The following is a 16,000-nucleotide window of genomic DNA, read 5'->3' as shown; positions in this document are numbered from 1 at the left end:
TACAGTCACTAAATATTAAAGCGGGCATTACTCATGGAAGAGGAAAGGATAATACACAGAACAAGGTAACTTCTCACAACTCGATCTTCACACACACATTTGGTGGTTGCATTGTCCGCTTTCCCGATAAACATGTAGTAGTTTTGATTTCACTTATTTGGTAGATAATTAAAGTCACAATGAAAGAAGTTTTACACCTCACTTTCAACTGTTTTGAAATTTTGAAAGAGAAGGAAAAAAAAAAGCGAGTCGAGAGAGGAGCTTGGCATGTCTCAATGTATATAAAATAAAATATTGAAATATAATAAAGACACCAAAGATGCAGATGCCTCAAGTATATCTGGAGAATGATTAACATTTTCACAAGTGTATGCAGTTTTACGAAAGGAAGAGAGTATACGATGGAAACTTCAATGCCATCAAGTTAATTGACATTACACTGGCCGTGGCTCAAGGATTAAGAAAATGCATAGTCTGGGATTACTGCACAATGACTTGGCTTCAAGAAATATACTTATACTAAGATTAAAGTTTTAAGACAATCGCACAAGATTTTGGGATGTGTCAGCCATTAAGAACAGGAAGCATGTACAACAAAGTATTCCAGCATATGGGAGATTTGTAGACAAATATCCCGACATCGCACCAGAACACGCACTGCATTCAGCCCATGATTCCATAGCGAGGATGTGTAGCACTTTGAAACGTTATTGACCAAATTGCAGTGACCTGTCCATAATGATACAGTTCAGGAGTTTAAACGGATTTCATAAATGGTATCATTGGAGAAGCAGTTCACAAAACCCCTGCTAGACGAGGATGAAAGCGAACGCTTCCTTATTACCCCACACTCATTTGAAGATTGCAAACAACTTTCAAACCTTTAAAGATTGCCTTTAAAACATGAAAATCTGCAAGTGTTAAAATATTAATCTTGGACTATATTAAATAAATACTTTTGATGAATTCATCAAAACATACATTTCATACAAGCAGAGCAAATTCCAGGAAAAGTAAAATAAATTTATTTTAAGTGATGGTTTTGAAAGCCAACAAAAACCACATGAATATGACAAACCTACACAATCATATTATGTCAGACCATGGAATGGGTGCAGAATGGCATTTTTTGCAACAAAACATGGAAAAAGTTCATGTGATGCATATGAAGAAATTACTTTAATGCCAAATGATGAATATATATATATTTGGGAAGAGCATTCAAAAATGTTCAGAAGGAATAAAATAATTTGAAGGTATAGGTTAGAATTACAACAACAAAAATGGTCACTTGCATGTATGAAAGCAAAAATATATACAGGTTTTAAGAAGGACAAAACAAAAAAAGCTTTATTTGTACATTCCAAATGGTGGTATTGATTTCAATTCTGCTAAAAACTATGCGAGAGTTAAACTCTTTCCCGAGTTGACTATAAACCATTCGGCAAAAAAATCCCGTAAAGGTGAAGTTTAACAACATGAATTAATAAAGGGTAAAGAGAGAATGATAATGTTATAATATTTTGAAGATCAATAAAGCTAAATCATTTCATGTTATGGTTGGATTCATTTAATGATGAAATTAATCTTAAAGATGCTGTTCCTTTTCTTGTTGATCAATCTAAAGTAAATAAATAAGTACACAAACTACATCTCTAAAGTAGACTGATGGTATAATTTCTTTTCTGGCTTCACCTCTGTGTTGTTGAGGGTGTTGTGTGTTACTGCAGTGTTGACAATGGCTCCTGCTACTCTTTTATTTTTATACGCCTGTATGATTAAATCATAGATAGATGTGTCATATCAGTTCATTGTATCTTTGATTTTTTTTATCCAGATGGATTTTTAGACCAGCATGGTTCTTTATGGAGAATTTCCAAATGTGCAATATGTTTTAATTGAATTACATTTATGTGATGGTTGATTTATTTAAGTATTTTAACTTGTATCAGGTTTGAATATACTTTGTAATCTTCTGGACCCCAGACAGGCATCCCAGGGACTTGCATCTTATTGTTCAATTCCAGTTTCTCCAAGGTAAACATGTTTGCAGATTAGAACGAAAAAATTATTTTCAATTTGAATATTTGATTGATTTTGTTCTGCTGTTTGTAGAAACAGATCTCCATGATCATCCAGCCTTTTTAATTGTTGTTTGTTTTGGAGGATTTTATGCCAATCTGGGTACCAATTTCTTCCTCTTTTTTTGTATTATATCTTCTCTTGTTGTTACAGTTCATTTCCATACCACACTACTGATGTATTAACAATTAACACTTGATTTGTTGAATCTCTTCCAACGTGTTGCAACTAAATTTATCGAGGAATTCCAAATGGAAGAAGTTCAACCTACATTGTCTTATGAGCACGTTGAAATGAACGTTGATGGCCAGTGAGAGTTGAAATCTAGGTCTTGATGCACCTACATTCTTTGTAATGGCTGCTTATGTAATCGACATCTTTTAAAGTATGTGGGCTTGGTTGATTCTTGCGTGTTTCCATATATAATAATTAAATATACTACCAGAAGAGGCATATGACGTCATTATGAACAGATGTAATGACCAGCAAGTGCAATAGGCTTATAATATTCTCTAGAGATTGATATAGCTTTTCAAAAACGAAATGTTATTATCCATAATTTAGAAGTTAAATGAAATTCTTCGATCCATAGGTATGTTTGCTGGGTTTTCCATCTCTTTCTCTTGTCTAAAATAATAGACAATATTCAATACCTGTTTAATACAGTTCTATGACATCTTCTACTTCGAAGTTTGTTCTTGTTTTCAATTATGCAACATGAAATACGTGAAACCATAGTCTACATACATACTGAACACTTCTTGTGCAAATTTATTCAAACACACAATATTCTTATTAATGGGTTCAAAATGTTGACGCTTGCTGTGTTTATGTTGTGAATAATTGGTCGTATTGTCCTAAGATACAATGAACAGAGTTGAAGCAAGACATCTATTCCCACAAAGGCATTGTTGATGACACAGTGTAACATAGCGACCTCAACAACAACGTGATGTCAGAAAACACTTGAAATAACATCACCAGTCTATTTGTGAAATGAAGTTTCATATTTTAGTACCTTGTTCTTTAGTTTTGATTGAATCAACTAAAAAAAACATGCTTCCAAAACCATTCATAATTGATGGCCAAGATCTATGGAGATCTAAATTTCCTTAACGCCATAAACGGCAGCTTTAGTAAATAACAACATTATAAAAAAGGGGCTGTAGATACTGGAGGGGCTGTAGATACTGGAGGGGCTGTAGATACTGGAGGGGCTGTAGATACTGGAGGGGCTGTAGATACTGGAGGGGCTGTAGATACTGGAGGGGCTGTAGATACTGGAGGGGCTGTAGATACTGGAGGGGCTGTAGATACTGGAGGGGCTGTAGATACTGGAGGGTCAAGAAAAGATGATGAAGGAAAGAAAAGAAAATTATGAAATTGTTCATCTTCTGACCAAAAATAATTTAAAAAAAATCAAGGATGGATTGCCTGACAACAAAGTTGAAAATAAAAGGTGTGGCAGTTAATGCTAAAAAAATGGAACAAAATGTCCACTTCAGTTTGGTCCTCAGTTCATAATCAGCCAACTGAGCAGTTATGGGGGCATAAAAAGACATTTGTGAAATAGACTATGATTATTGAGTATTTTTGGTAATATATTAACCAAATTTGCATACTTCAGATAGCATAATAAGTGGACCAATGGAACATCAAAATATCTATAGGCTTTTAACTTTTTTTGTTATTATTGACAATTATGATGATATAAAGGAACCACGCAGCGCCAGCCATCATCATCCATCCAACAAGAAATTGCAAATAATGAAGAATAAATATACAGAAAATGTAAGTTAAAATTTCACTATGTATAAGTATTAAGATGTATTGTCCCCTTGAAAAAATAATTCTTGGCATATTGAACAACAAAAATTGTAAAATTGTTGTTCAATATGCCATTTTAATGACACATATCGTAAAAAACTTGATGGAAAAAAAAGAAATGATTTACCTAAACAAAAACTGTAATTTAAAGCAAACAAAAGTCAAATTGAGTGAAGTCAACCGATTTTTCTATGGAAGAGATTTAACTCTAGTATTAAAGATACAAAATATCAAAGACAAGTTGAAAAATCTGGGTATACAAAAGAAATCCAAACAATTTTTTTTTCTGGATATTGTCTTTAGAAATGGCCTTTCAAAGGGCCTAATGGATGCAGGTGATGAAGAAGAATTTGCATCTATGTTACTAGAATGTAAAACTGTTATGGATTTAGAAGAGACTTGGCTCACAGGTAAATGACAAGTGCATTTTGGAACTACATTCACAAGCACACTCGAATGATTGTCAAATGTATGCTCAAATTTGCAAGAAAAAAGACTGGCATGCCGCTCAACAGTAAGGGCATACCATTAAAATGCTACACAAACCAATCAGAAAGTATTAACAACAAACTAACCAGAAAAAAAGGAGGCAATAAAAAAGAATGAGAAAGCCAAGGTTTACAAAAAATGTATGGGACAAAGAAGTTGACTATCATCAGCAGCAGCATGAGATTCAGTTAGCGATATGTGGAATAAGTGAAATTTATGAACTTTCACATATTGTAAACTATTTACAGATTCATTCATGATGAATGAAAATGAAAGAAGGAAATATGTGAAAAAATTCAACAACATGTCAGTGGATGAAGCATTACAAAGAAAAGAAATAAAAGGTACACATATTCAAAACACAGATGAAAATCTTTGAAAATGATGGTGCCTGGTCAGATGATCTCTTGCAACAAAATTATTAAACAATAAACAAGCAGTTGAGAATGCCTACAGTGGAGGTTAATAACAGAGTTACATATCGTGTTGCAGCAAAGTCATGTAAAAATAGGATGTATCATAGTACCATTTTTAAGGATCATGTTAAATATTCATGTCCTTTATGTAAGCACAGTCTTTGTGTAGCTGAAATAGAAGAAATATTATAGAAACATTTGAAATATATACAGCGACCTCCTAAAGCAAGAACCCATCTAGAACCAGTCTTGTGCAAATGCCAAAGGAAGGGCAGGGAAAAAAGGGAGGAAGCCACAAGAATCCATGGCGAAAAACAGGAAGATGGCATCAGTCACGCCGACTGATATTATTAATACAAGGCCATTCACAAAAATACACAGTCATAACATCAATTAATTGCCTAGGCCAAGGACCGGAAGGACTGTTTGTACGCAGTAATTCGTTGATGTACTCGTGTGACGTATTTTTTGAATTACGTAAGTTCTTTAGCGATAGGTTAATATATCTGGAAAAATGGAGCACTTATTCTAGATCCAAAACATATGCAATTAGTTAAAACCGAAACATTTAATATATGTCCAGCACCTGCGCGAAAAAATCAATTGATACAGCCCGGCGACATATGAAGGCTCCAATGAAGTAAATGTAAAAATGAAAAATAAAGTTTGTAAATAATAATAAATATTCTTTTTATATATAAATAAACTAACAATTTGCAAATAAAAGTTTAAAACGAGTTTACTAAAGAAGATTGAGTTCTGTTATTTGCTAATCCAATTCTTATTTATTTTTTAGGAACGAAGATATAGATTGTTAAATGGATTTATTCCGATCAATTATAGATGAAATGAGCGGAAAATCCATGTTCAATATCTGTCGGTCGAACGTTTTTAACGGAGCTGTTCTGAGCCTCAAAAGGAAATCATTTAGCCCATCAAAGAAGCTATCCATACTTTTTACTGACGCCATTAACCAAGGACCTCAGAGAATTTTTTAGCCTGGTGCTTTAACATATCAGAAATAGTATATTTGAAGGGCCTGTTTTCATGACACCGCTATAAAATGCCTCTCCCCCTCCCCCTCCCATCCCATCGAATTCCTGCGACAGTACCATCTGAGAGCTGGTTGAGGCAACTAGCAATTACGGCTGCAGCAGTCAACTGGAAGGCACCATCAACAGATAGAGACTTGTGTCCTCCACCACCGTGAAAAGCCCATGAAGCTCAAGGGAAACCGAGATCGGCGCCAGGATCCTCATCGCTGGCCGCTGCGGCTAGCATGGGAGCTCATAAAAAAACATTTATGTTAGTGGAAAAGTTACAAATAATCCGAAAAAAGATAACTTTGTAAAACACCAAATGGGAGTCGACCACAAAGATGCTAGACAAGTACACTAACTACTCAACGGCAAAAGTATTTGCCAATGCAAAATATATTCTGAAATTGTTTGTTCCTCACAAATGTCAAATGTTGCAGAAAATGCAAATTGGTTATAACTTGTGGCCCATCTACCCACTGATTTGTTGTTTATCCATTTGTTTTAACCTTTTAACAGAAAACCATACACAACACAGGCGATCACATGTATATACAATCTGCACAGTCAGCAACAAGGCTCAGTAACCATTGCAGAGGAGGAATCGAGGCGCCTGACCCGCCTTTTAAGGGCAGCGATAATGAGGCCCCTCCCAGGAGGCAAGGGGAAACACAGACAAAAAAAAATTAGCCTTTGTGTTGAAATGTTGATATCAACATAACATTATTCTCTAGGGAACCATTATAGAGATCAGTCAGTTTCTAAATATGTCCTTATGCATTATACAATACATAACAAAATAATTAAACCAATACATAATGAGATTAGGATACAGTGTAATTAAGAAAGACATGGACAATGTTTTCAAATGATGACACACATGATGAGGTGGAAAATGACAGTGAAACGGAAGAAGCAGAGATCAAAGAATCGAGTGATTCTGATGGCGATGCATGGAGTGAAGACTCTGATTATATTATTTTATTCGCAGTATGGTTGTGTTCAATTTGTATATTGAATAAGCAATTTTATTTTTTTTATCAATAAAATAGCTTAATAAGCTATGACTTTTCTGCACAAGTTATTTTTAAATTTTAATCCATATATTCCTCTTCTGAATCAAATAATATAATCAGTCATTTTATTACATTTAATATTTTTCCACCTATATACATTTTCCTTTTCAAGAAACCAAACGATGTATACAACTTTTCTATACATATTGATAGTTTACTTATACCACTTAAACGAACTATTGAACAATTAATATAAATGTATAAATATACTTAGATACTTTTCCTTTAACTTTCCCTAACAAACTCACAAACAAGACCTGCCTACTAAAAAGAGTGCTCGTTTAAACGCTAGTTTCATTATTATTACGTAACAACGAAATTATTCGGGATGTACGAAAAAGCGGAGAAAAATCAATGCGTTAGAGTTTCGTTTTCATAATTTTCCAATTAAATCTTTTTACATCTTTGGTTAAAACATACAATTTCACTTTCTCATTCTAAAATAAAAATCACAATGTTGCCTTAAAATAATTATATTTCTCTTTTAGATCGGCCAACTGACTCAGGCACCAACCTACACCAGAAGAACACTGACCATGGGGACAAGAGAGGCCCCCATGAGTATAACGCTATGGGGATCTGCGGCGGAAAATGTCGCAACCCTTACTGATAACATTATCGTGAGCGCAGTAGTAATTACCCAAGAAGGCCATGCCTCAAGCACGGCATCCACCAAATTTACGGTAAATTGCAACCCCATTCATCAGTGGCGGATCTAGGGGGGGGTGAATAGGGTGGCTAGCCACCCCACTTAATTCTAAAAAAAAAAAGATGTAACCTAATCGCGATTGACCGTCGCTAGACGTGGATTAATCTTTTAATTAAGAAGAGTAGGCCTAGCTAGGCCCTACTTACTAGAGCTAGGGTTAGCATTAATAGTTGTGTGTAAATAGGCCTAGACAGTGAAAGAGCTAAGAGTTCAATTACTATTATGAATTCAAGAGTTTAAAAAGAAAACACGATTTACAATCTTCGGAAAATACCCATTTTCAAAACACACGCGCTCCTAAAACTACCAGCGTCACGGTGTCTAGCTCGCTCCTCGTGTGAATGCTGACGTAAGTATGTTCATATAAAACATTGACTTAAAAATCCAATTAGTATAGAAAGTACAAAGCTTAGACTAACAAAAATGACTAATGTGTAATGCGAGTGACCATGGAATTCCTGAAGACTTATCGTTCTTATTACATTTCCCTTTTTCAGGTACCCAGTAGATATTGTGACTGACGACGGGAAAACTTATAAGGTTCCTGAAGACTTATCGTTCTTATTACATTTCCCTTTTTCAGGTACCCAGTAGATATCGTGACTGACGATGGGAAAACTTATAAGGTTCCTGAAGACTTATCGTTTACAGTAACCGATATCTACCGTTGTCGGCAACAATTTCTTACAACGCGGTTGCTGAAGTAACAGATAGTAAAGTATAAAACCGATAAATGTTATGTTGTAGGCTATTGCCAATTCCAAAATAAACCTAAACCTGAAACCGAGACCAACATTATTCTTTCTTTCTCCTCCATTTTAGTCGCGTGCTAACACGACTCTACAGCTCACAATGTCGGTCGGTAAACACTAATTAAAGTTTGAGCACGTGACTGCAGCCATGTATATGGCCTTGTTGTGTCTTGCGTATGTCACCAAGGCCATAGCTGCAGTCAGCTGCAGAAATTTGTGTTCACTGACCAACCAATCTACCAACCGACATAATTGAGCTGCAAAGTCGCGTTGGCACGCAACTCACAACTTGTAAATATTCAATTTCATAACTTAGTCAGCATATGGAAATTTATGTGAACTGGTGCATCTCATATTTCTGATTGACGTCAATTTTTGTACACTAAAAATGACATTTTTTACGACAACTTACGTGCAAACGCACATTTCAAATTTCAAATTGCGCAAAATTAATCTGTAATCAACTTCCTACGCGTTACATGTCACTTTTATATGCGCGGTGAACATGTAACATCAACAACATTCTTCCGTGAAATGATGTATTTCCATACATGCCTCAATCAGGGAGTTGTAACAACTCCATGCCTCAATCAACAGAATGAAACGATCATTTTGGGGTATGCACAATGAGAATACCAGAATAGAATCAGAAATTACTATTGCTATTGTATGACCCAACGGTGGGTCATACAATTGACAAGTGCATTAAATTCGTCTAAAAAGTCTTCCAATAGATTATCTGGTAATCAAATCTATAAACTAAACTTTTCAAACACGCCTGTTTTACAGCCTAGGAAAATTGGATTCATTTCCAATCCATCAGTGTTGAGTGTAAAATGCAGTAAAAAGACACTCAAAAACAGATGTGATGACATACGGGCATACACAAACAAGATCAGCAATACTTGTTCAGATAAGCAGGAGATTACCTAACTAAAATCCACACCAGCCAAAACATTGCAGGCTGCAAGCATCACTGCAAGTAAGCATCACAGTTGATGGCCCTGGCAATGATAATGAGAGAACGCTAGAAGGAACTGTTTTGCGAGTTGGAATAAAAAAATGAGCTACTGTTGTTTATTCCAGTTGGCACGTAGGTCTACAGTGGATGTAGTTTTATTGTTTCAGTTTTTAAAAACATGGATAAGATACCATGTATTACAACAGAGTAACAAATACACTAATATCTTTATCTATAAATGTAGATTATTATTTTTTTTCATAGAGAGTATAATCTGTGAGTGTTTTGGTTTGGTGACTACTTATAATAATACTGTATTATTTATTTTTATAAAGTCTTATGTCATACATAATCTATGCAAGAATGTTTCTAGAGTGTTTAGTATAGAAGTAGATCTCTTTTCCATTAGTAAGCTCACAACGAAGGCAGCAGAGATTGAAGTAAAGTACATCAACTCTAAATACTAAGCCGTGCAGAACAGTATCAACCATTGCAGGGTGTTTACTTGAGGATCATGTGCTACTATCAATAAAGGAGTGGGGACTTGGGTTAGGACTGCTAGGAGAGCAGGGAGGAGAGTCCATACATGCCTCAATCAGGGAGGGTTAGGACTACTAGGAGAGCAGGGAGGAGAGTCCATACATGCCTCAATCAGGGAGGGTTAGGACTGCTAGGAGAGCAGGGAGGAGAGTCCATACATGCCTCAATCAACAGAAGGAAACGATCATTTTGGGGTATGCACAATGAGAATACCAGAACGAAATCCATTATGAAGGCGCATACCATGTCCACAATTAATAATAGATATTACATAACTGTCTAACTTCATTTTTCATTTTTTTGGGGGACAAAAATGTAGCCTACACCTTTAAGTAGGAACAAAATAGACCAATCCCTCTTGCCAAATGGTGAGAAAAGACAATGGTCAAGAAAGAAGATGGCGTTTACAAACAAAATTTAGGCATCGTTGGGTTTTGAATCTGTGGCCATGAACGCTACAGAAATATGAGCCATCCAACTGACTTACGATGGAGATATGTCATAACTGATTATTCTTTATAAAATTTCTATTGAGCATTCTGTGAACCCACACCCCTAGGGCCTTCAGGCACACAGAAATGAAACAAATCTTCCTTGAACCTTAGGATGTGCCCCACCTTCCCTTGTACAAAACTTTTACAGGGATTGAAGCCATGGTGAATTCTGTGAACCCAAATCAATTGACCCTGTTTCATTGTTTCTAAAAATCATGGCCAAGCGCTGTTCCTGCAGGATATGGCCGAAAATTCAGAAGATAAGAAAAAGCCCATGCCCATATTAAGCTGGAAATCGTCATAAATGAAGATGATTCGGATTGGAGGAGTGGGGTCATCAAAAGCTGGAAGTGCCTATTAGGGCCTGTTATGAGGGTAAGAATTGTACAGCTTATATTGACTGTCAAAATACTAAAAAACTTAGGGGCCAATTCAAAAATTTAGGGTCTAACGGTCAAGGCATGCTAGTGTAGCTTGTGTATCAGTTAGTGCTAAAGACTAAACTGACCATTTGCCATTAGATTCACTGTTGAATAGCAAATGGTTGGTAGTCTAATGGCAACGGGCGCTGTAGTTGTGTAGCCAGAAAGTTTTCGTAATGTTTTTGTTTTGGCACAGAAAAATAAAAAATGCAATTGTTTTTTTTTTTTTGAAAAAAAAATTGTCAGAGCGGTGATTGGCCGGTTGGCCAATCAAACATTTTAAAATTGCCATATAAACACGAACAACCGGATAGAGAAAAATGGAAATTATTCAAAATCAGAAAAATAAGCAAATTAACAACTGATTTTGAGTTAGCAAAAAAAATGAGAAGGAACGGTGAAGATACATTCAAAGTTGGAAAATTGCTTTCAATGTCTTTTAACTGCAACTGCAGTTAAATAATATTCTTACCGATATTCGGTAAGATATACTTTTTTCTTATTCAAATACAGCAGCTGACAGCATCTCTAAGTTCGCTGCAGCAATTAAATTACAACAAAACAACTCTATTTGTTCATTTAGTGAAATACTACTCCACCACAACTTAAATATTACTAATTGAAGCCTCTGTACAGAAGAGAAGATTTTTTGTTATTATCCAATTCACTAAATAAAATAGCTTGTTGCATTTCACAGGTAAATTTATAAAAAACATTCCTTTCCCTATGAAACCACTTTATCAATTGTCCGTTCCATGCATGATATGAAACTCCAGTTTGTCAGAGATAAAGAAGAACAGCAAAAAATTGCGCATGCTTGTCATCGAGATCCAACATCTGGACACATGGCTGTTAAACGTACCCTGGCCCGTATAAGTGAACGTTTCATGTGGATGGGAATGGTGAAAGATGTTAAAGAAATGGTGAGCTTACTTGTACAATGGTTGTACAATTCCCCTATTGGGTTAATATGTGTAATAAATTAACTCTTAACGGGGTATAAGCAAAGCATTCTCTATTTCAAATAAACATTATGTTATTTCAGATTGCTAGCTGTGATACATGTCAAAAGATGAATCGTAAAATGACAGTAACAAGACCAGAGTTGCATCCAATACCTGTCAAAAGCCCTTGGTACCATGTAGGGGTGGATTTTGTCGGACCATTACCACTGTCATCAAACGACAACGCTTACATTTACATTTAAGGAATGCGATCTCAAAGTAACAGATAACCAAGAAGCTGTACAGTGCGATGGATGTGACTTGTGGCAACATAGAGAATGTGGGACAGGAATATCGCAAGTTGAGTATAGGGCGGAATTCAACTATGCCTAACATTGCAACACTGTAACCATTACCTTGTCGATTTTCTTTCAGCTAAACTTCAACTGTACTTACTTTTAGAAGTATTGCACGAGGAAAGTGAGCAGGTTGCAGTTACTGCTGAATTGGTATACAGGGAAGATCTGACGCGTGTACAACGTGCTGCTTCTCGAGGTGCGGCAACCGCTCAGCAAGATCTCTTTTAAACGCTGGATCGCGCATAATATCTCGCACAATGTCAGACAATTTGATTAGACCTACAGTATTACTAGCATTAAACATAAAATGTACATAGAAGAAATTAATATAAATGTATACATATACTTAGATAGGGTAGGCCTACACAGAAATACAAGTTCATGCATGTGAATTGTGTAATTACAAAATTTTTATGGGTATATACAACATAATCATTCTTGTCATTTTCAATATATTCAATTCAACTTCTTGAGATGAATTATGTTGTATATACCCATAAAAATTTTGTTAAAAAGTTAATTATTGGAAGAAGTTATTGTAAAATGATTCTTTTAAATAGATGACAAATTTCGTTTTTGTAAAAGCACAAGTTAACGGAGTACTTATAGTAGAGGCTATATATGGTTTGACCTTGAAAAAATTCTAATAAAAGGTCTTTTGGTATTTTATTGTAGCTTTACAGTGTATTCGACCTGGGTTCAGTTAGAGAAAAATAATGTGCAATAATGTTTAAAATGTTGGCAGCGCAGATTAAGGTATTTGTTGGTTTTTGTCAGGCTAATTCACATGAAAACGGTTACTTTTTTAAAATTTAAATTGAGTTAAAAATACAGTTTGTAGTATCCACACAATTTAAATAAGAGCAAGAAACACAGTCTTATGAATCAACACTTTATTGTCTACTTTCTTTCTCAACCTCGTGTTTCAACCACCTGTCCTCAACGCCCACTCTAGTTCCCGTTACCACACACTAATAGTGTGCAATCGATAGAGAATTGGTAAGGTATAGATTAGATCTATACCTTACCAATTCTCTAAGTGATTAGAGATTTAATTTAATACTGAATTTTATAGGAATGTGTGAAATCGGGAGATATATTTAAAAATTCGGGAGACCGGGAGGTGATGTTAAAATTCGGGAGATTCCCGGATAAATCGGGAGGGTTGGAACGTCTGCTAAAGATAAAGAAGGTGGAAGAAAGGCCAGACAGTCTAAGCAAACTACTGTTGTCTTAGACTTAAGTGACATTAAAGAATACTGTACATACACTAATCAAATGTCATTTCATATATTCAATTGGGTATATTTAAATAGTGTAAATAATAACGTCAGGTGAGATGGGAGAGGAGATTTAATTAAACCCAAACATTATTGACATTCCTTTCTATTTTACTCATCACACAGAGAATTATGTTGTATGCCATATGCCCCAAATGGTTTCTACCCAAACGATAAGACATGCAGAACCAACAGAGGAAAATATAATGCAGCCAAACGAGGACACTGCTTTGCCTCTTCGATACCTTGCTCCAATTTAATTTAAAAAAAGAAATGCGAAATTCACAAGTTGCAGAACAACTCCACAGATCACGAGTAAGAGATATTCAATTCCTAAAAAAATTCATTTGAAGTACGTTTTTCACATGCTGACATTAGGGTAGGAATACACGCAACACCAGGTGATGAAAACTGCCTTTACCATACCCTCGCATATCAAGCTAATACCTGTCTGAAATGGACTGGTGTCAAGCACATAGATTTGTGAACATTTGATTGCTGAATTCCTTGAGGCACACAAGATACAATGGCAAGTGAGTTTTTAATGCTTTACAACAAGACGGCTAATCTATTCAAATCAAATAGATATCAATTGTATACATCTTATCATTTGAAATCATTTAAATAAATTGTTTTAATTTCAGGAGAAAGTTACACAAGATATTTCAGATATGGATTTAAAGTGGGATCAGTTCACAGTAATGTAAAGACGCCTGGTGTCTGCAATGAACAGATTGTTTTAACGGCAGCTGCTTGGATTCATGAGATATCTGATGAGACGGAAAAAGGAAAAGTAAACTTTGAACAAGAGCAAAACACTAATGATGAAGATCTATGCAAGTACATAATGTAACTTGATTTGTTGGCAAGAACAACCTAGAAGATTTCCTCATATTTGTTAGCGGAGCAGATACCATTCCTCCACTGGGTTTCTATGAAAAAATAAGGATCCGATTTTTCTCTAGACGTCACATTTTAAAAGGATAATACCTAACTGCCTCAACTTTGGAACTTCATCTCCCAAGAGGTAACCAAGACCCAAATGAGTTTCGAGTTTTGATGGAAGAAGCAATCATTGATGAAAAAGGATTTAGCCAAATATAAATTGTAACTGCTAAACATCTCCCAAGAGGTAACCAAGACCCAGAGGAGTTTCGAGTTTTGATGGAAGAAGCAATCAGTGATGAAAAAGGATTTAGCCAAATATAAATTGTAACTGCTAAACATCTCCCAAGAGGTAACCAAGACCCAGGGGAGTTTCGAGTTTTGATGGAAGAAGCAATCATTGATGAAAAAGGATTTAGCCAAATATAAATTGTAACTGCTAAACATCTCCCAAGAGGTAACCAAGACCCAGGGGAGTTTCGAGTTTTGATGGAAGAAGCAATTGTAATATAATGATATACTTTTATAATTAAGAAATCAACCTTTGTATTAGAATTCAACTAAGTTCACAAACTTGGCCCAGAAAGACCAGAGGAGAAATTGTCCAGATGTTTCAAGTACATTTAGTCCATTTAGTTCATAATTAAATCCAAAAAGTAAACAGTTTATTTGACCTCTCTAACCGTTCCCATTGTAAAACAATTAGATATTGACAGTTTTAAGCAGAGATTCGACAGGGCCAATTCATCATTGTAACCTCCCCAGATAAGATCAATCATTCCCACTTAAACACCCCTGTATCAACTTATAGTTATAGTTGTATATTGTACTGTATCATTATTGCATCAAGTATTATTGAATAAACAATATGTGTTACGACAGTTAAGCGAGTAAGAGTCTTCATTACAAGTCAGAAACCTCATACCAATATATTACACAATCATTGATGGAAAAGGATTTAGCCAAATATAAATTATTTCCATCATCTGTGAAGCCATGTTTCCTTTTTTTCTTTTTTTTCCTTCATTGGTATCAACAACAGCTTCTTGTTTAGTTTGAGCATTTTCAATGTACGGTAATGCATAAATTCATACCGACAAAGATCACAGAATTAGTTCATTCATTCATTTCTTTCTTTTTTTATATTTGCAGTTTTTTTTCATTGATGCCTACCAATTTCCCCTGTACTCAAAATTGCCGATATCCCACGAATTCCTACAAAACATAGGATTTCAGTACGTGGGACTGTTTCAGAAGTAAGTAAATTGATTATTATTATATTTATAATACATTATTTTTTAATACTTCCTTCTTTTTATACACATATGCGACTGCCCTAAAAAATAATGCAATATAATCATTAAATTAGCTGGTTTAATTTCACCATTCTTTGCAATTATGTTACATTGTTTACCAATTAAATTATAATTATAACCATTGACATTTTCATTAGCCTTCACAAAAAAAAAGATTTCCCAACCAAAAAATTTAAATAACACATGTCCCGCCATGACATTTATCGAAAACGATGAAAAGACCGTATAATTCGTTTTCCTTTTGGATTTTAAAAGTTGAAATGCATTTTTATTTTCTATTGCTTTTCTTTAATAAACATTGGTTTGGTAATTGACTTAAAACTCATTTGTCAATTATTGTGTCTAGACTTTTAATATAAAAATTACTATGTAATATAGGGTATAGTTAGTTTTCATTCACTATCCCCTAAT

The 16,000-nt window shown here is 35.0% G+C and overlaps 1 long non-coding RNA gene across 1 annotated transcript; it reads left to right on the top strand.

Moving 5' to 3' along the window:
- Positions 1-8,091: 8,091 nt before the first annotated feature.
- On the top strand, positions 8,092-15,549 carry LOC140056446 (uncharacterized). The gene is made up of 3 exons (XR_011846762.1): positions 8,092-8,354; positions 9,178-9,481; positions 15,426-15,549. It is a non-coding gene; the product is annotated as an uncharacterized lncRNA (long non-coding RNA).
- The last annotated feature ends 451 nt before the right edge of the window (positions 15,550-16,000 follow it).

The sequence above is a fragment of the Antedon mediterranea genome, chromosome 8 (genome assembly GCF_964355755.1).
Source record: "Antedon mediterranea chromosome 8, ecAntMedi1.1, whole genome shotgun sequence".
In the NCBI taxonomy this organism is placed as follows: Eukaryota; Metazoa; Echinodermata; class Crinoidea; order Comatulida; family Antedonidae; genus Antedon; species Antedon mediterranea.
The sequence above is the reverse complement of the archived record's forward strand: the minus strand, read 5'-3'. Positions and strand labels throughout refer to the sequence as shown.